This window comes from Leguminivora glycinivorella, chromosome 7 (assembly GCF_023078275.1).
Source record: "Leguminivora glycinivorella isolate SPB_JAAS2020 chromosome 7, LegGlyc_1.1, whole genome shotgun sequence".
In the NCBI taxonomy this organism is placed as follows: Eukaryota; Metazoa; Arthropoda; class Insecta; order Lepidoptera; family Tortricidae; genus Leguminivora; species Leguminivora glycinivorella.
Genome location: NC_062977.1, coordinates 14,225,874 through 14,241,420, shown reverse-complemented (window position 1 = coordinate 14,241,420; position 15,547 = coordinate 14,225,874). Strand labels below are relative to the sequence as shown.

Here is a 15,547-nt window from a genome sequence, read left to right as displayed (position 1 = left end):
GAGCCCTTCAACGCTTCGCCTGCAAGAATAATTACCTATGCAGCAATCATAAATCGCTTGCGAGAGAAAAACTGTGAACACAAGTACTAGCCCCGATGCAGAAGAGTTCGTCTAGTAATATAGAGAAATATTTTGTTTATTCTAATAACGTTTACACATGTAGGTATATCACGACCCAGTAGTGAGAATTGTAAAAGTACTCTAATATAGTTTATTTTCAATGTAAAATAAAGTTGCATGTGACTTATATTGTTAAAAAACCGGCCAAGAGCGTGTCGGGCCACGCTCAGTGTAGGTTCAAAAGTTAGAGGGGGGGACGCACTTTTTTTCCTTTAGGAGCGATTATTTCCGAAAATAAAAATATTATCAAAAAACGATCTTAGCAAACCCTTATTCATTTTTAAATACCTATCCAACAATATATCACACGTTAGGGTTGGAATGAAAAAAAAAATTCAGCCCCCACTTTACATGTAGGGGGTACCCTAATAAAACATTTTTTTCCATTTTTTATTTTTGCACTTTGTCGGCGTGATTCATATACATATTGGTACCAAATTTCAGCTTTCTAGTGCTAACGGTTACTGAGATTATCCGCGGACGGACGGACGGACGGACGGACGGACGGACGGACGGACGGACGGATGGACGGACGGACGGACGGACAGACAGACATGGCGAAACTATAAGGGTTCCTAGTTGACTACGGAACCCTAAAAAAAGAACTTTAAAAAAATGTTGTCTTAATCACGTTCTCCTCTCCTATTAGCAGTTCTGCATGCATAAGCTTTAAGATTTGTTTTTAGTTTATTATCAGAACTTAGTTACTTTCCTTGGACCCCCTTAACATCATTCATGAATTATAATACCCATCAGTAAATGATAAAATAAAAATAGTGATTTTCTTCCTTTCAGTATCAATGATATTTGTTGTATTTAGATTTAGTTATTGTACAATACTATACTGCCATAAAAAATAATCTAGATTAGTATTAGTATTAAACATTAATGATTTTTGAACTAAGACATTATTTTTGTACAAAAAGGAAAATATCAAAAAATGGTCTGACTAGACGAAAACATAATATGCATCGAGGCTAGTATTAATCAATTATAAACCGCGCTCAGAGCTGAAGGCTTTATGTTTTATGTCGCCTAATCCCACTAAGAGGCCACGGTTATTTGCCAAACAAGCTGTAACAGTATCATGAGATACCTAAGTCTAGGTACTCACAGCCTAAGAAGGGATGGCGAGGACGACCCACAAAGCGTTTCGCAACGAGTGAGGTCATAGACTCAGCCGTCCGTGCCTAGGTGGAAGGGTCCGAGATCTAAAAATAATGCTTTGCTATACTTGAGCTGTTCGATTGGTTCAAAGCAGCTTAGCGTAGCTTTATTTGTATGGTGGATAGAGAAAATGAAGCTCTGGTAAAAACTACTAGGTACAAACAATAAGTGCTTCAGAGGATTGTCAACAAATATTGAGATCAAGTGGTGTTTAGATTTTAAGTCAGTACGTAGTTCCTAATGTTCCTATGTGTAGGCATAGATTAATAGTTATTTGTTATACAAGGGGGCAAAGTTGTATTTTAACGCCGAGTGTGGAATTGAAAAACGAGCAAGTGAAAGGATTCTATAGTTGAACCACGAGCGAAGCGAGTTTCGAAATAGAATCCTGAACTTTTTTCGAGTTTTTAACACACGAGAAGTAAAATACATTTGCACCGATTATTTCGAGTGTAACACAAAACTTTTCCCCTCACTATAGCGAGGAAACTACAACGCAAAAAAATGCGTTTATCACTGCTTCCAGTAGTTACACAGGTGGTAAATCATCTTTATTACTAGATTCACCTACTTTTATCAATTTTAAAGCAGTTGATTTGACTTTATTCAAGGTCAAATTACTTTACCCACTAGTGGATAAAATGCGTTTTTACCCGCTGGTATTAAAGGACAAAACACGTGTTTCCGAGCTAGTGAGGGGAAAATAAATATAAGAAGATCAAACCATCCCATACATTAAATTGCGACCGCCTAAGAACGCGCATACACTACACAACACATAGATGGCGCCACAAAAAAAATGCCTTGTTGCCATCGATTACTTGTAGATTGGCGTTAAGTGTCACTTTCGATTTCGACCCATAAGTCTATGTCAAAAGTGACACTTAACGCCATCCACAAGTATAATCGAAACTAAAGACAAGGGAAATGTGTAATTTATTCAAAACTTGCTCGCAAAATGTGTGCAACGTGTATTCTTTATTTGCACAGATTTTATTTTATATTATTTAATTTTACAATAAAAAAAAAACTTTAAAATCATTTTCTTAGGGGGGAAAGCGTCATTAGTGCGTGACAAGTTACCATTAGAGGGCTTTCAGCAATGTAACTAAAGGAAAAACTAGCAATAATTTCATGATAAATGGCTATACACAGTTATCCTTGTATATAGTTTGCCGACAGTGACAAATAAGCATAAAACAATTCATTGCTAATGACTGAGTCACGCCTTCGTAACTCTTGAATGCCGAAGTATGATAAGACCTCGCAAAGTTCGCAAAACTTAGTGAGCATCGCAAGCAATAGATAACATTTTACATGACAATATTGTCTGTAATTTATCTTCTACAGTGTTACTTTGAAGATATATTAGACACATTTGTTAACGTTCCTGAAATATATTGTTAGGCTAGGTTTTTAAATATATAAATGAAGTCATGAATCAGCACATCAGAAGTCCTTAATTCCCTTAAACTAACGAAGCTTCTGGCTTAAACAGAAACTCAAACCAGGTCAAGCACTTCAAAACTAACAGGTAGCGATGCGAAGACAACTCAGAAGTTAATTAATTATCTCAATGTTTAATACATAATGTTGGTACTATATCAGATCATAAATCTAATAATAAATCATACACACTTAGAACTAGAAGCAAATACGTCTGACAATTTTATTCTTAGTTTCGTTTACATTGTTCAACCTGACCAGAACAGACTGACTAAAGACATATTGTGATAATCCTGGAACCCGACCCGACAGAACAGCTTTGAGTGAGAAAGTGCGCTTATGATTTGGCCTTTCATATTCAGTTCTGTTGAAAATTGGCTCGGCCCGAACCAGTTTAAAAAAACCGGCCAAGAGCGTGTCGGGCCACGCTCAGTGTAGGGTTCCGTAGTTTTCCGTATTTTTCTCAAAAACTACTGAACCTATCAAGTTCAAAATAATTTTCCTAGAAAGTCTTTATAAAGTTCTACCTTAGTGATTTTTTTTGTATTTTTTAAATATATGGTTCCTTTAGGAGAGATTATTTCCGAAAATATTAATATTATCAAAAAACGATATTAGTAAACCCTTATTCATTTTTAAATACCTATCCAACATTATATCACACGTTGGGGTTGGAATGAAAAAATATATCAGCCCCCACTTTACATGTAGGGGGGAACCCTAATAAAACATTTTTTTCCATTTTTTATTTTTGCACTTTGTTGGCGTGATTGATATACAATTATACATATTGGTACCAAATTTCAGCTTTCTAGTGCTTACGGTTACTGAGATTATCCGCGGACGGACGGACGGACAGACAGACATGGCGAAACTATAAGGCTTCCTAGTTGACTACGGAACCCTAAAAAAGAAACAATGTCAGGTCAGGCGAGGTAAAGACCCTAAGGAAAACACCTTACAATAAACAAAAGTTGTTAGATCACTTTATTACAAATATCTTACCAGCTCTTGTGAGTAACTCTGAATAATTTAACGACCATCCATTTATATCTTGTCCTGTACACATCTGTGGCTACTTTCAAGTATTCGTGTCCTGACCAGGGTACGTAGCCGAATGGCACAAACGCTCACGAAACGCTCGTAGATATCTATGTATCTCTATCGCTCTTGCGTATTGGCGCGACAGAGCCGGACTACCTTTCGTGGCGTTTCGTTTTCGTTTCGCATCGGAGAAATGCCGTTCGGCTACGGGGCCTGATGTTGGTTTTCACGTATGGAATATCACGCATGTACACCACATTTTTCTTTAGACGGCTGCTGAAACGAATTATGAAATCTATTTTTACAAAAAACATATTTACAGGAGAAGGTCTAGTTAGAGTCGCAGGCGCCTATAATATTTATAAAGTTGTATTTTTTTAGACATTGCTGACAGATAAAATACTGGCCAGTATAGGTATGCCATTGCTGTCGTTGCCGCCATAAATATTAATTTAACAACGAGTAGATTCATTCCGTCAGTAGTTCAATTGATAGATTGATTCCTGATGCGCGTGACTGAGAATAAAACAGCAATGATTGATTTCTATTGAGACATTCATTCTGTATCTACTAGAGATAGAGCTTGCAAACAGCTGTCTGTAATGTTCCGATGAAACAATTGTCATATACCAGAGTATTATGTAACACGCTATAAGATGAGGTAGGTTTCAGTGCAATGGATGTCCCGTACAAACACATGTTGTTTCTATTATAGGCGTTAAAACCTAATGAGTAATGACCAATTTTCTGATTATATTCTTGACCGTGTGTCATAGAAAAGAAACTCCTACACCTGCAAAGATTGCTAATTTTCTAGAAGGCTCTTTGTGAGTTTCGCCAAAACTTCGGTATCGACTTAGTTTAGGTATTTGACGCAAAAAATCGATTGCATACACAAGTATAAACTAGGCTTGAAACAAACATAATATATTATCTTATCGTTCAAACTTAATCAATTCTTGTCAGCATTGAGATCACTTATTTCCACAGCAGATAATAAAACTAAACTCGAAACGATTGTTGCCTATTATTGTTGATCATTGGCCCATGCAGTAGGCCATTATACAGTAATAACTATCCAAGGGTACAGTGCTAAATGCACAACGGTCAGTGATAATAGAATCACGGCGGCTGGATATGAACTGAGTATTTCAAATGCAATCGACATAATTAGAAGCTAAATTTAAATTCTAACAAATTCTAAAAAACAATACTAGGAAATAGTAGTAAAAGAATACTAATACTAGGAGAAATAAGTAAAAGCTTGTACCCAGCCCAACATATAGGTCTTAGAGAAAGCACTAACTAGTTCCTAGAGATAACCAAGGTAACAGAGCGATCTGCTAGAAAAATATCCGCCAAAAAGGATGGGAAATAAAAATTGGAGCAATAATGGAAACGCAAACATCGCTCAACACTGTCGATTGTTCATGTTCACCTTTACAAGAAAATGCCAAAAGGCAAGCGAAGAAACCCTGTTTTACCGAAACAAAGTGTTTCCATAGTCATACAATTACAAACGCGTCATTTATGAGTAAACCTCATTCTCAAGGCGTGCCAGCTAAGCTGGTTGACAATAAACGAGATAAAACAGCCTAAAATTTTGTCAGTAAAAGTAAAAATAAGTGAAACCTTGAAATATTTTTAGATGGTTTTATGAACTCGGAACGGTAGGTATTCCTTATACTTGCAAAAAAGGAGCTCGGCCTTTAAGATGACTTGGTAAGGAATATCGATAAAACATGTTCGATAAAAAGTCTGTCGTCCAAATATTTATTATTCAAAATACAACCTGATTCAAAAGCGTAAGTATTTAAGACAGGTAAAGCATAAGAAGGCCGTCTTAATGAAATTTGAACCCCAAATTGTGAAGACGCTTCGTCGTTAATCGTAATGATTTAATGAATGCATGAATGACGTCATAATTTAAATATGTCCTTTCCTTTTATTAACAAACATATTCAAGGGATTGTTGATCTCACAAGTTATGAAGAGTTCAGTTCTTTAGTGTCGTGCATATCAACAAATCGATAATCAGGAAACTGACTGCAACAGCAACGTTATCACGAATAGGATGTAGGCATTGCACGTCCAATCTATCATCTCTACAGATACTACTTATCACGCGAGATTTGGAAATGTTTATTCCAGTTATACCTCTTTGATATTTTCTTATATGGAGTTCGAACTAACAGGAGAAGAGGATTCCTCAGGTTTTCCCTGGCCGTTTGAGCTAGAAATAAAGGAGTCCTAATCCCGAGAATCCACACGCAATTTTGCCCGAAGCGAATGCTATTCGTCCTTTCATTCTATACACGTAGAATAAACTGGACCTTATAGGGATTAGTCCTGGTTTCATTAGGTTTCTTTTACCGTAGAGAAATTCGTACCTGCGCTACATAAGACCCGATTTCTATGTTCATTCGTCAATCATATAGCACCTAGAATTCTTATCGAATAAAATATTATGACAAAAAAAAAGTTTGCTGTATTTGACTCTCAGACTCTCACGGATAGCTTCCAGATCATAGATGATAGACCTCATCAATGGGTCAATATAAAGACTAGAAAACTATTCAATCGACGGAAAAGAAAAGAAGTCACACTTATTATTCACTAAATAGTAGAAAAAGTACCTAGTTACTAAAGAAATAACTAATCCGATCAGAATCCTTAGGTTAGTTAACCACATTCAATTCCATTTACTTTACTTTACGTTTTTCTGCAACTACGACAAAAGTGAAATTGTTTTGGACATTGGAATTCTATGGTTTTTAAATTAAAATTTAAAATTATATGAATAAAAGAGGGCAGAAGGGACGCGCTAAATTAAATCTCGATGTAAATTTGCCTAGATTGGGTCTTGGCCTTGGCATAACCGCTACCTAGTCATTTATCACCAACACTTAGCACTCATACTAATTAATTCTTGAGTGACCACTCGAGGTAGAATAGCCATCTTTGCTTATACGTTTGGTAGGTATAGTATTTGTCACAGCAAGTAACTGTTATTTATTCTTAAATAAATGCTAAGAAAGTTGAGGAAACCTATGAGGAAACTTGGGCTTTTTCCTCGTGTTGGCTGGCAGAATTTTAAGGAGTTTATTTTTAATTAAAATAAAATAATATAAATATAATAGGCCTCACACGGATTCCAATAGGTATTTTCTTCACTGCGCCGCACTTCGCGGGCTGAGAAATGATTTCAGTACGTAGCAAAGTTACGCTAAGTATCAATAATCAATACTCAAGATTGGTTAAACAACATTTTTGCTTCTTATAAATCAAGTAACTTACTTTGTTGTACTTAAATGTACTTCCATATCTACGAGAATATCACGATTGTGGCGATTTACGAAATGTAATATTAGATTCGTTCGTCGTAGAAGCAAGCGTGTGGAAGTCTTTTGCGATGACTATCAGATCATTAATCTGATAAAAGATATTAACGATTTTCGGTTTGCAGCAAATATGTATAGTGGTAATTTCTTGTTGTTTTTTTTACACTTATCGTAAAGGATTTCTTTGTAGAATTGTAGTATGTAAACTCTTTCGCGTCTTAGCATTTAGTCTCGATTGTTTACTCAGTTTAATTAAAATTGTTCTTTCCCTCTCTTATTTTATTAACCCCCGATGCAAAAACGACGGTGTGTTATAATATAAGTTTGACGTGCCTGTCTTTCTGTCTGTCTGTTTGTCTGTCTGTGTGTGTGTGTCTGTCTGTGGCATCGTAGCTCCCGAACGGACTAACCGATTTAGATTTAGTTTTTTTTGTCTGAAAGCTGAGTTAGTCGGGAGTGTTCTTAGCCATGTTTCATGAAAATCGGTCTACTATGTCGCGGTCGGGGGTTTTTTCAAAATTTTAATTAAGATCACCTTACCTAATTAAGTCCATCTTCCTGTTAAGTTTTGCAATAAGGTGCTGGACTGATCTTTCACTTCGAAGAATACGTCATCAATGCCAATTATATTAGCCCATTAGATTGTGTGAAATATAAGAACCAAAACACACTCAAATGAAATAACCTAAAGGTACTTAAGTAGTACCGTGCTATTACTAGCGGTACCCTAAAGCTTTTAGGGGCGGGCATTAGGGAGGTTTGTGCTAATATAAGAACGTCGTCAACAAAAAATAATATAAAAGTATTATACCTACATAAACATATTAGAATTATTGACTCAGACCCTTTTAAAGGATTGTAAGGTAACATAGAGATTTGAGATTAGATTATTTGCGGAACGAAATAGCATAGATGTGCTAGTGGTAAATACATTCTAAAATCCGTTGTGGGTGGATTACGTTTACGTGTAGCTATACTTCAAATAAGGTGTTTCAAGGCGTGTATTGTTTTGCACTTTGTTGTCTGTACATATTATACAGTACTACTCTATAGCGTCCGACGGGTCCATTTGTCGCTTCCTAATATTGACGATTCTTGAGGATAAATGGTGCAAAATAAGCTTCTTAGACAGAGACTGGTGTCGGAGGTCAAAATCCTCTTTAGGTCCAGTGTGAATACTGAGTCATATAATATGACACACCAACAAGATCTTGAGAAGCTCTGAACAAGCTGTCATGACTACATTACAATAATTTACGAGGCTTGAATTGCTCGAGTTCCGTCTGAGTGACAATCCGAATAGTATATCAACGTAACAACGTGCCAATGAGCTGTCTTTGGCAAACAGTTAAGATGGTGTAACGATGAGCATAATTAAAACTCGACAGGAGAGGACCTACCGCGAAACACATCATTTTATTTTCATATCTTGCACATTGCAGGCAGATTTGTAAAGTGTCGATAAGTCTCTACGTTGAACCCTCGACACAAGAAAATGGTATCAGACATCGTCAAAGTAAACAATGGGATATGAGTAACATTTTGATACGTGTTATGGAACATATACGAGCAACGGAGCGATATAATTCTAGCCTATACACAATGACAAAGAACCGATAGAGCCGGATGTTAGGCGAGACACAATTCAAATTACCATCAAACGTGCAAATTTATTTAAGCGCTGGATTGAACTGGATACGTTTATTCGACATAGTTTCATAACTTTACTACGTTCATGTTTCCGTGGATGGATAAAATCCGTTTGTCATTCAAGCAACGATTCAAACAACGTTTAACTTGAGTAGTATTGCCTACAAGTATTTAAAGGTAAAACGCAGATTTCCTTGGGGAAACACATCTTCAGTTGAGACGTTAGGAGCGGGAAGACAACTAATTTAGCTCGTTTAATTGCCTGCAGTCTCCAGTTAGACAACAGATTGTATTATCAACAGATTGTATTAGACCGCGACACTAAAGCTATATACGTCGCAGACTAATACAAAACGAGATAGTAACGCTTGCCAACTTGCTTGCAGTTAATGACACTAATGGCACGATATTTTGCCGATATGGCGATTATTTTATCTTAATGCGCCTATTAATTCAAGCATTTCATAGTTTAATTAAGTATCCAATAAACTGCAGTATGAAGAGGAGTAGATAGCAAAGTGTAGCCACTTTTGAACCGTTACTCTATTGAAATAGAATCGTATAAGCATTTGCTTTACTCGAAGGTACGTACAAATTGTCCCAAATTCTTTGAGACCCGAAGGAATAAGGCACGTCCTCGTTTACGTATTAGCACTATTAGCAGTAGCAACTTTCAGTAGCTACATGGTCTGTATTTTTATCCCCCGACGCAAAAACGACGGGGTGTTATAAATTTGACGTATTGTCTGTTTAAAGTCACACACAGGTCGAACGCGATTAATTAACATTATTTTTACCTTTTTTTTAACACATAGCGGCAGTTAAAAATCGCCATATACGCAAATCTGCAATCGCCGAGCACTTGCTTACTGCGGAAACGAATCACTGGATTGAGCTACACAAACCCAAAGTTCTTTCCACCGAGCGACACTATTATCCCCGGATTGTGAGGGAGGCGATCGAAATTAAAAAATATCCTAAAAACTTTAACAGGGAAGACGGGTATAGATTATCGCCAACATGGGGACCAGTGATTCAAATGTTCAAACCAAAAGATCTATCTTCGGACCAGTGCGCGGATGTTGTGAGTGCTGTGTGTCGTGCGGTGGGAAATAAACAATAACTAAAAGCGGGTAGATTATATTTATTTGTCTACCCCGAACATTTATATAAATTAATATCGGGTAGTTTTGTGTTGTTTACATCTCCGGTGACACATTGCTGGGACGTCAGTCTTCCGCGACCACGGCCAGTGCAACCTGGCCGAAACGTTGGGAAAAAAAAAGGTAAAAATAATGTTAATTAATCGCGTTCGACCTGTGTGTGACTTTAAATATGTGTACAAAGCGCGAGAACTTAAAGTGTTGTATTGTCTGTTTGTATGTGTGTCTGTCTGTGGCATCGTAGCTCCCGAAGGGATGAACCGATTTAGATTTAGGTTTTTTTGTTTGAAAGCTGAATTAGTCGGAAGTGGTTTGAGTCATGTTTCAGGAAAATCGGTCCAATATGTCGGGGTTTTTTTTCAATTTTTAAATTTGTGGTTAGGTTATTATTCACTAAAGTTTAGTAAATAAAGATAGAAGCAAAATTTTAAGTGAGATCTAAAGTTTCAGCTTCCCAATTAGACAAAATATGTATAATGCTATTGATTGGACATTAAGGTAGGTTGGATCATAATGTGACGAAAAACTTTCGTAATAATTGATACTTGATACCTAATACGTACTTCGCTCAGACACAGGCGAGACAGGGGAAAAAGACGAATTGTCTGGCTGAGGGATAGTAGTGAGTAGTGACTGCCTGCGTTGAATGTATATTAGTGAATTTCATATTTATATTTCAGTTAAGTTACAAATGAGTTTCTACTATCAGCTTATTTTATACTTGAAGAGGCCTTACGCTTCTCCAGTGAAATTTTAATAAGTGGGGCGACGCGAGTGACGCGACGCGTAGGCTGGTATTAAGCTCTTTGCTCTATATTAAAGCTTTTGTTTTCACAATTGTCGGCATACTCAAAGTAGACGAGATTAATTAATTATAAGAGTAGTTTACTAGCATAGTATATAAATTATTATTTTAGAATAGACGAGCTAATCTTTACTAATATTATAAATGGGAAAGTGTGTGTGTCTGTTTGTTTGTCCGTCCTTCACGGCAAAACGGAGCGACGAATTGTCGTGATTTTTTAAGTGAAGATACCTGCACGGGAAGCATGGTCGCGCGATAGACCATAAAATATCAGGCCGTCCCTATCGCACTTACAAATAGTGCGATAGGGACGGCCTGCTATTTCATCGTCTATCGCGCGACCATGCTTCCCGTGCTGAAGGGATGGAGTGACATAGGCTACTTTTTGTCTCCTTCTAACACGAGCGAAGCCGCGGGCAAAAGCTAATAGTTAGGAGATAATTAGGAAAGCCTACACGATGGAATATTGAACCTTTTGCACGCTTTATGTCATAAATCACAGACACAAACATCAGTCAGGCTCAGGCTAAAGCCTACACTACAGATGTAGTGCGAAAAGGGTTCCCTTCGGATTTTTCCGGAAACGTTCGTATTTGTCATGCTAGTTCACAAGTTCAATCGATGTCAGTACATCTTGTCTGAAATAGCATGACACGTTCGTACGTTTCCGTAACTAACAATACGAAGGCAAATCTTTTTGCACTACATCTGTAGCTAGCTTGCTTAACCTTTTGTGAAAGTGTCAAAGTTAATTTGACGACGATCACCATACCACAGACCTGTATAATACAGAGTATGTGCGTCATCCATATATTACGTGCAGAAAGCCCTGTTAAAGATACAAAAAAGCGTGACATAGGGGGGAGTCGTGGAATGTGGATGGGTGCGGTGCAGCGCACCCACGATGAATTTAGGTGTTCACAGGGCAAAAAAACAATTGCAATCATACTATGCGTCAAGAATACATATCGCAACGGGCTCAGCGTCGTCATGAAGGAATCAAATAGCGTTATTGATGCTATAAAATGCAGGAGTGCTCAAGTGTCACGCGCCGCGGCTCCGGTTTGAATTGGTTGAATTAAACCGAGTGCCCGCACCTCATTCTTGGTAATTTGTCGGCCTCTCGTTGTACATTCGTTACAACGCAGCTGCAAACGATTAAACCGCGCGCATTTGTTCTCTAGTCGTACGCGGGTCAATGGTGGCCTCCTAATAGATGCGTTGAATCACACTTTTTAATATCGACAATGAAACTATAATGAGTGTGCGTAAAAATAACTGATTAAACGCACATCAGCAGTAGTTCTGACGTATTCTGCGTAGTATGACACAGTTTGCGGACGTGAAGCGGAACGCCACGATCAACAGCATTTATTACGGTTTATAGTTTTCCAAAGACCATAAAAGGTTTACGGTTTTACAGCTACATATATGGGCGTGGAGCAGAACGAATGTGTTGTTAGTACAGTATTCAAAACGTTCAAAAGCGTTTCTTTAATACATTTTATTAGCTCTACGCCGTATAGCTGTTATGTGTATTTACAGATACTGTTGCAACACTTGCAACATTGTACCCATTAATTTTGGTAACAACTATCAACAGTGTTTAAAAACAGTTTTTAATGTCAAAGTTTAATATTAATAACATTAAAACTACTTTAACGATGTTCAAGGCTATTAAAGATTGTAACAATACATTGTATAGATAACTCTACCATCCACGCTTGATTAACATGTGTAACTTGATTGCAAATGTAAATAACGTAAAATAAGTAGTACAAAACAATGTGCATTCAGCGTTGTGCTGTGTCGTATAAATATGAGTAAGGCGGAAGGGTTTCATTGTAGCGATCCATTGTATCGGAATCTCAAAATAGAAGCCATACCTACAAGAGTTGAATCCATCGAATTGCATGAAATATGTGTCGCAAGGTCAGACTGTTAATGGTAATCAAGATTGACCCCGCTTTTTTGATATATCAACGTGAACAGAGCCAAGGACGTAAAGGCCACACAATCACTCAGTTGAGTAAACACGAACCAGAATCAAACAGAAAAGTTACTCATGCCGTGTTAAAGAAAACAGCGAGGTTCCTTGTCGTGTTTAAGTGTGATGACTATATAAGATAAACATGAGAAAAAAACAACCGAGCTATGAGACAGCACGTTTCAGGTAATGGTAGAGGTACGATGACCGATTCGAGTCGAAAAACGACAACAAAAACAACATAGCGTAGGGAAGTCAAGTAAGTACCATGCACAATCACCAGGCGTGTTGTCATGAGCCGATTGAACAGTTGGAAAGTGCATTAACCTCTGTACCTCATGACCTCTATGATGCTCTCCACTCCAAATGTCTTTCCAGTGGATGAGGTGGTGCAGATGGTTTATATAGTTGTGGTGGCGCGCGACCACTTTCTTGCGGGAATCGGTCGGAGACGGGGGAGCCGTGAGGGACTGCCGACGCCCGCTGGCGGCGGCCACCACGGCCCGAGGAAGCTGGGACGCGAGTAGGCGCTCCGTCTCCGGGCCCTCATCGGATGATATGCTGTCTGTCAGCACTCGCGAATTTTTCACTCTGCCTCTGGGCAAACTACATTGGGAGTCTTGTTTCTTCATGTTCACTCACTGTTTACGAGTATGTTCGATAAGCGGTTTGTTATCGCGAGTTCGCGGACACGTGCGGCGCGGCCGGCGCCGGAGCGGAGACAGAGCGCCGCGGTCGCACGTGGGCGCCGCGCCGGCAGTCGCCACCCGGCGACGTCAAAACAACGTCTTGCGCGACCACTCGACACTCGCTGCCAGAGGGTCTACCACCAACTTAGTAATTCGTATATCTCCAACTGTCATTCGATGATCGGTAGACCGAAAGCTCGCAATAGACTACGACGAATTATCGCGATAAATAGTCTGTCTCTATTTTGTTGCCTACATCAAAATATAACTGCCAATTAATTTAGTAGCATACAAAACTGATAAACCAAACAAAGGGGAATCCTATATCATTATCTAATGAAGTGACCTGTTCAAGTAGCCTTAATAAGATAACAGAATACTGTGCAAAATATGCAACCACTATTAATATAATCATTAATCACACCAGTCGCAATAAATAACTAAATTGCGATAAATTACCAGTACAATACATGTTAATTTTACTATTTTAATAATCTACTATAGTTTTAGTGGCCCATAACATAATATTCTAATCTATATATACTTATATAGCCTTGGTGCTCTCAAAGTCTTTATGCTTTTTGAATAAGTGTGTCTAACTTTTAACAAAGAATTGGTTACCCAATGCTTATGGACATTATGGTAATTATACTTAAATTCACCAAAACCCATAAGATACAAATCAGTTAGAGGGTCAAGAAGTTTGGTTTTTTTAAATAATTATGTATTAAATAATATACAATTTCAAAATAAACTAAGGTTTTTTTTTTACTAAAGTGATGTAGAGTTCAAAGGTTACAGCATATTTTGTATAACAAAAAGTATAGAAGTGTTCTCATACCTAAATGTCAATGATCTATGAAATTATGATGCTCAAAATGACAATTGCACACTGTGTTATTGTTACACAGTACAGAATTAGCTAAACCTGTATCTATAATAATTTTAACCTATTTCCTGACCTTTCAATCGGAACAGACATGACTGATAATGTTTAAATTCTGAGATTAATAAATTCAGTTTTGGCATTAAAGTAGCATATATTTTCCTTTAGTAATAAGCAAAGTGTGTCACAGACATTATTTTACTATTATATTTTAAATCCTAGTTGAATACAGCATGAATCTCACACTATTGTTGCACACTCATACACTTTTAACTATGTACCTATTGTACTCTTAAAGATGAGTAACACACAAAGGACTAAATAATTTCCTGAACAAAGGAATATAGAAATTTCATGAGTAATTGTGGTTGGTTACAGAACAGATAAACAGAGTAGATTTACAGCAGAAAAAAGGGTTTATTTCAGCAAAATATTCTTCTTTCATTCATATTTCAATTTATTGATTGATATATAAATAGGCTAAGCTTAATTTCTTTCTGTTTTTTTCTTCACATGCTTATGACATGATAGTACTGAGTTCAGAGTTAAAACACAAGTTACGAAATAAGACTGTGGTTCAAGAGCTTTTATACACACATATTACAAAAAAACGAATGTAGATTTTATCAATTAATTTCATTCTAGGGCAGATTTCAAAATTGTCTACCCATGCCAAAAAAATATTTTAACGGAAATTGTTATTCTTTTACTGTCTATGTAGCATTCTGCTAAGTGCAGTCACGAGTACAGATTCATATTAAAACCCGGAAAATTGTATTGTATTATGATTCAAGAGATAGTAATACAATTAAATGTGTACGATTTCTTTTTGTAAATAGTTCTTATATTATGAGGAAATTTGAATGAAATGATGCACTTACTTGAGGTAGAAACTACAACTGGTACTCACAGTTTAAAAATAGCTACATTATAACAATGTCGCCTTTAAACTCACTAAATATTTTATACAAATACATAATTCAATAAAAATCGGAATCTCACTTCAGCGAGTATAGGGTGTCAGAAATGTCAAAATCCAAAGTTGCCAGATCTGAAAAATACTTTAAAAATTCTGAAATTGATTCATAAATGTGCTATAATTTAAATTATTTTTATTGTGATTAGATAATTTTAAATGAATTAATATAATTATTCAATAACAACTCTTCAGTGTTATGTATAATATTGATTTCTGTTTTTTTGGTTCGTATTCTGTGTAAAAACGTGCAGTATTCGAACGCACATAATG

General features: G+C 37.0%; 1 protein-coding gene across 3 annotated transcripts in view; it reads right to left on the bottom strand.

Annotated features, from left to right (window-relative positions):
* The window catches only part of LOC125227730 (kinase D-interacting substrate of 220 kDa B), an 89,659-nt gene extending 74,359 nt beyond the window's left edge, over nucleotides 1-15,300 (bottom strand). The window contains exon 1 of one of the 3 annotated variants that reach the window (XM_048132035.1): nucleotides 15,180-15,300. The gene's annotated coding sequence lies outside the window, so the exon portion shown is untranslated. Of the gene's footprint in view, nucleotides 1-13,050; nucleotides 13,154-15,179 lie in introns of those variants that run through there. The other 2 variants (XM_048132036.1, XM_048132037.1) reach the window with 2 other exon arrangements.
* Between the last annotated feature and the right edge of the window lie 247 nt (nucleotides 15,301-15,547).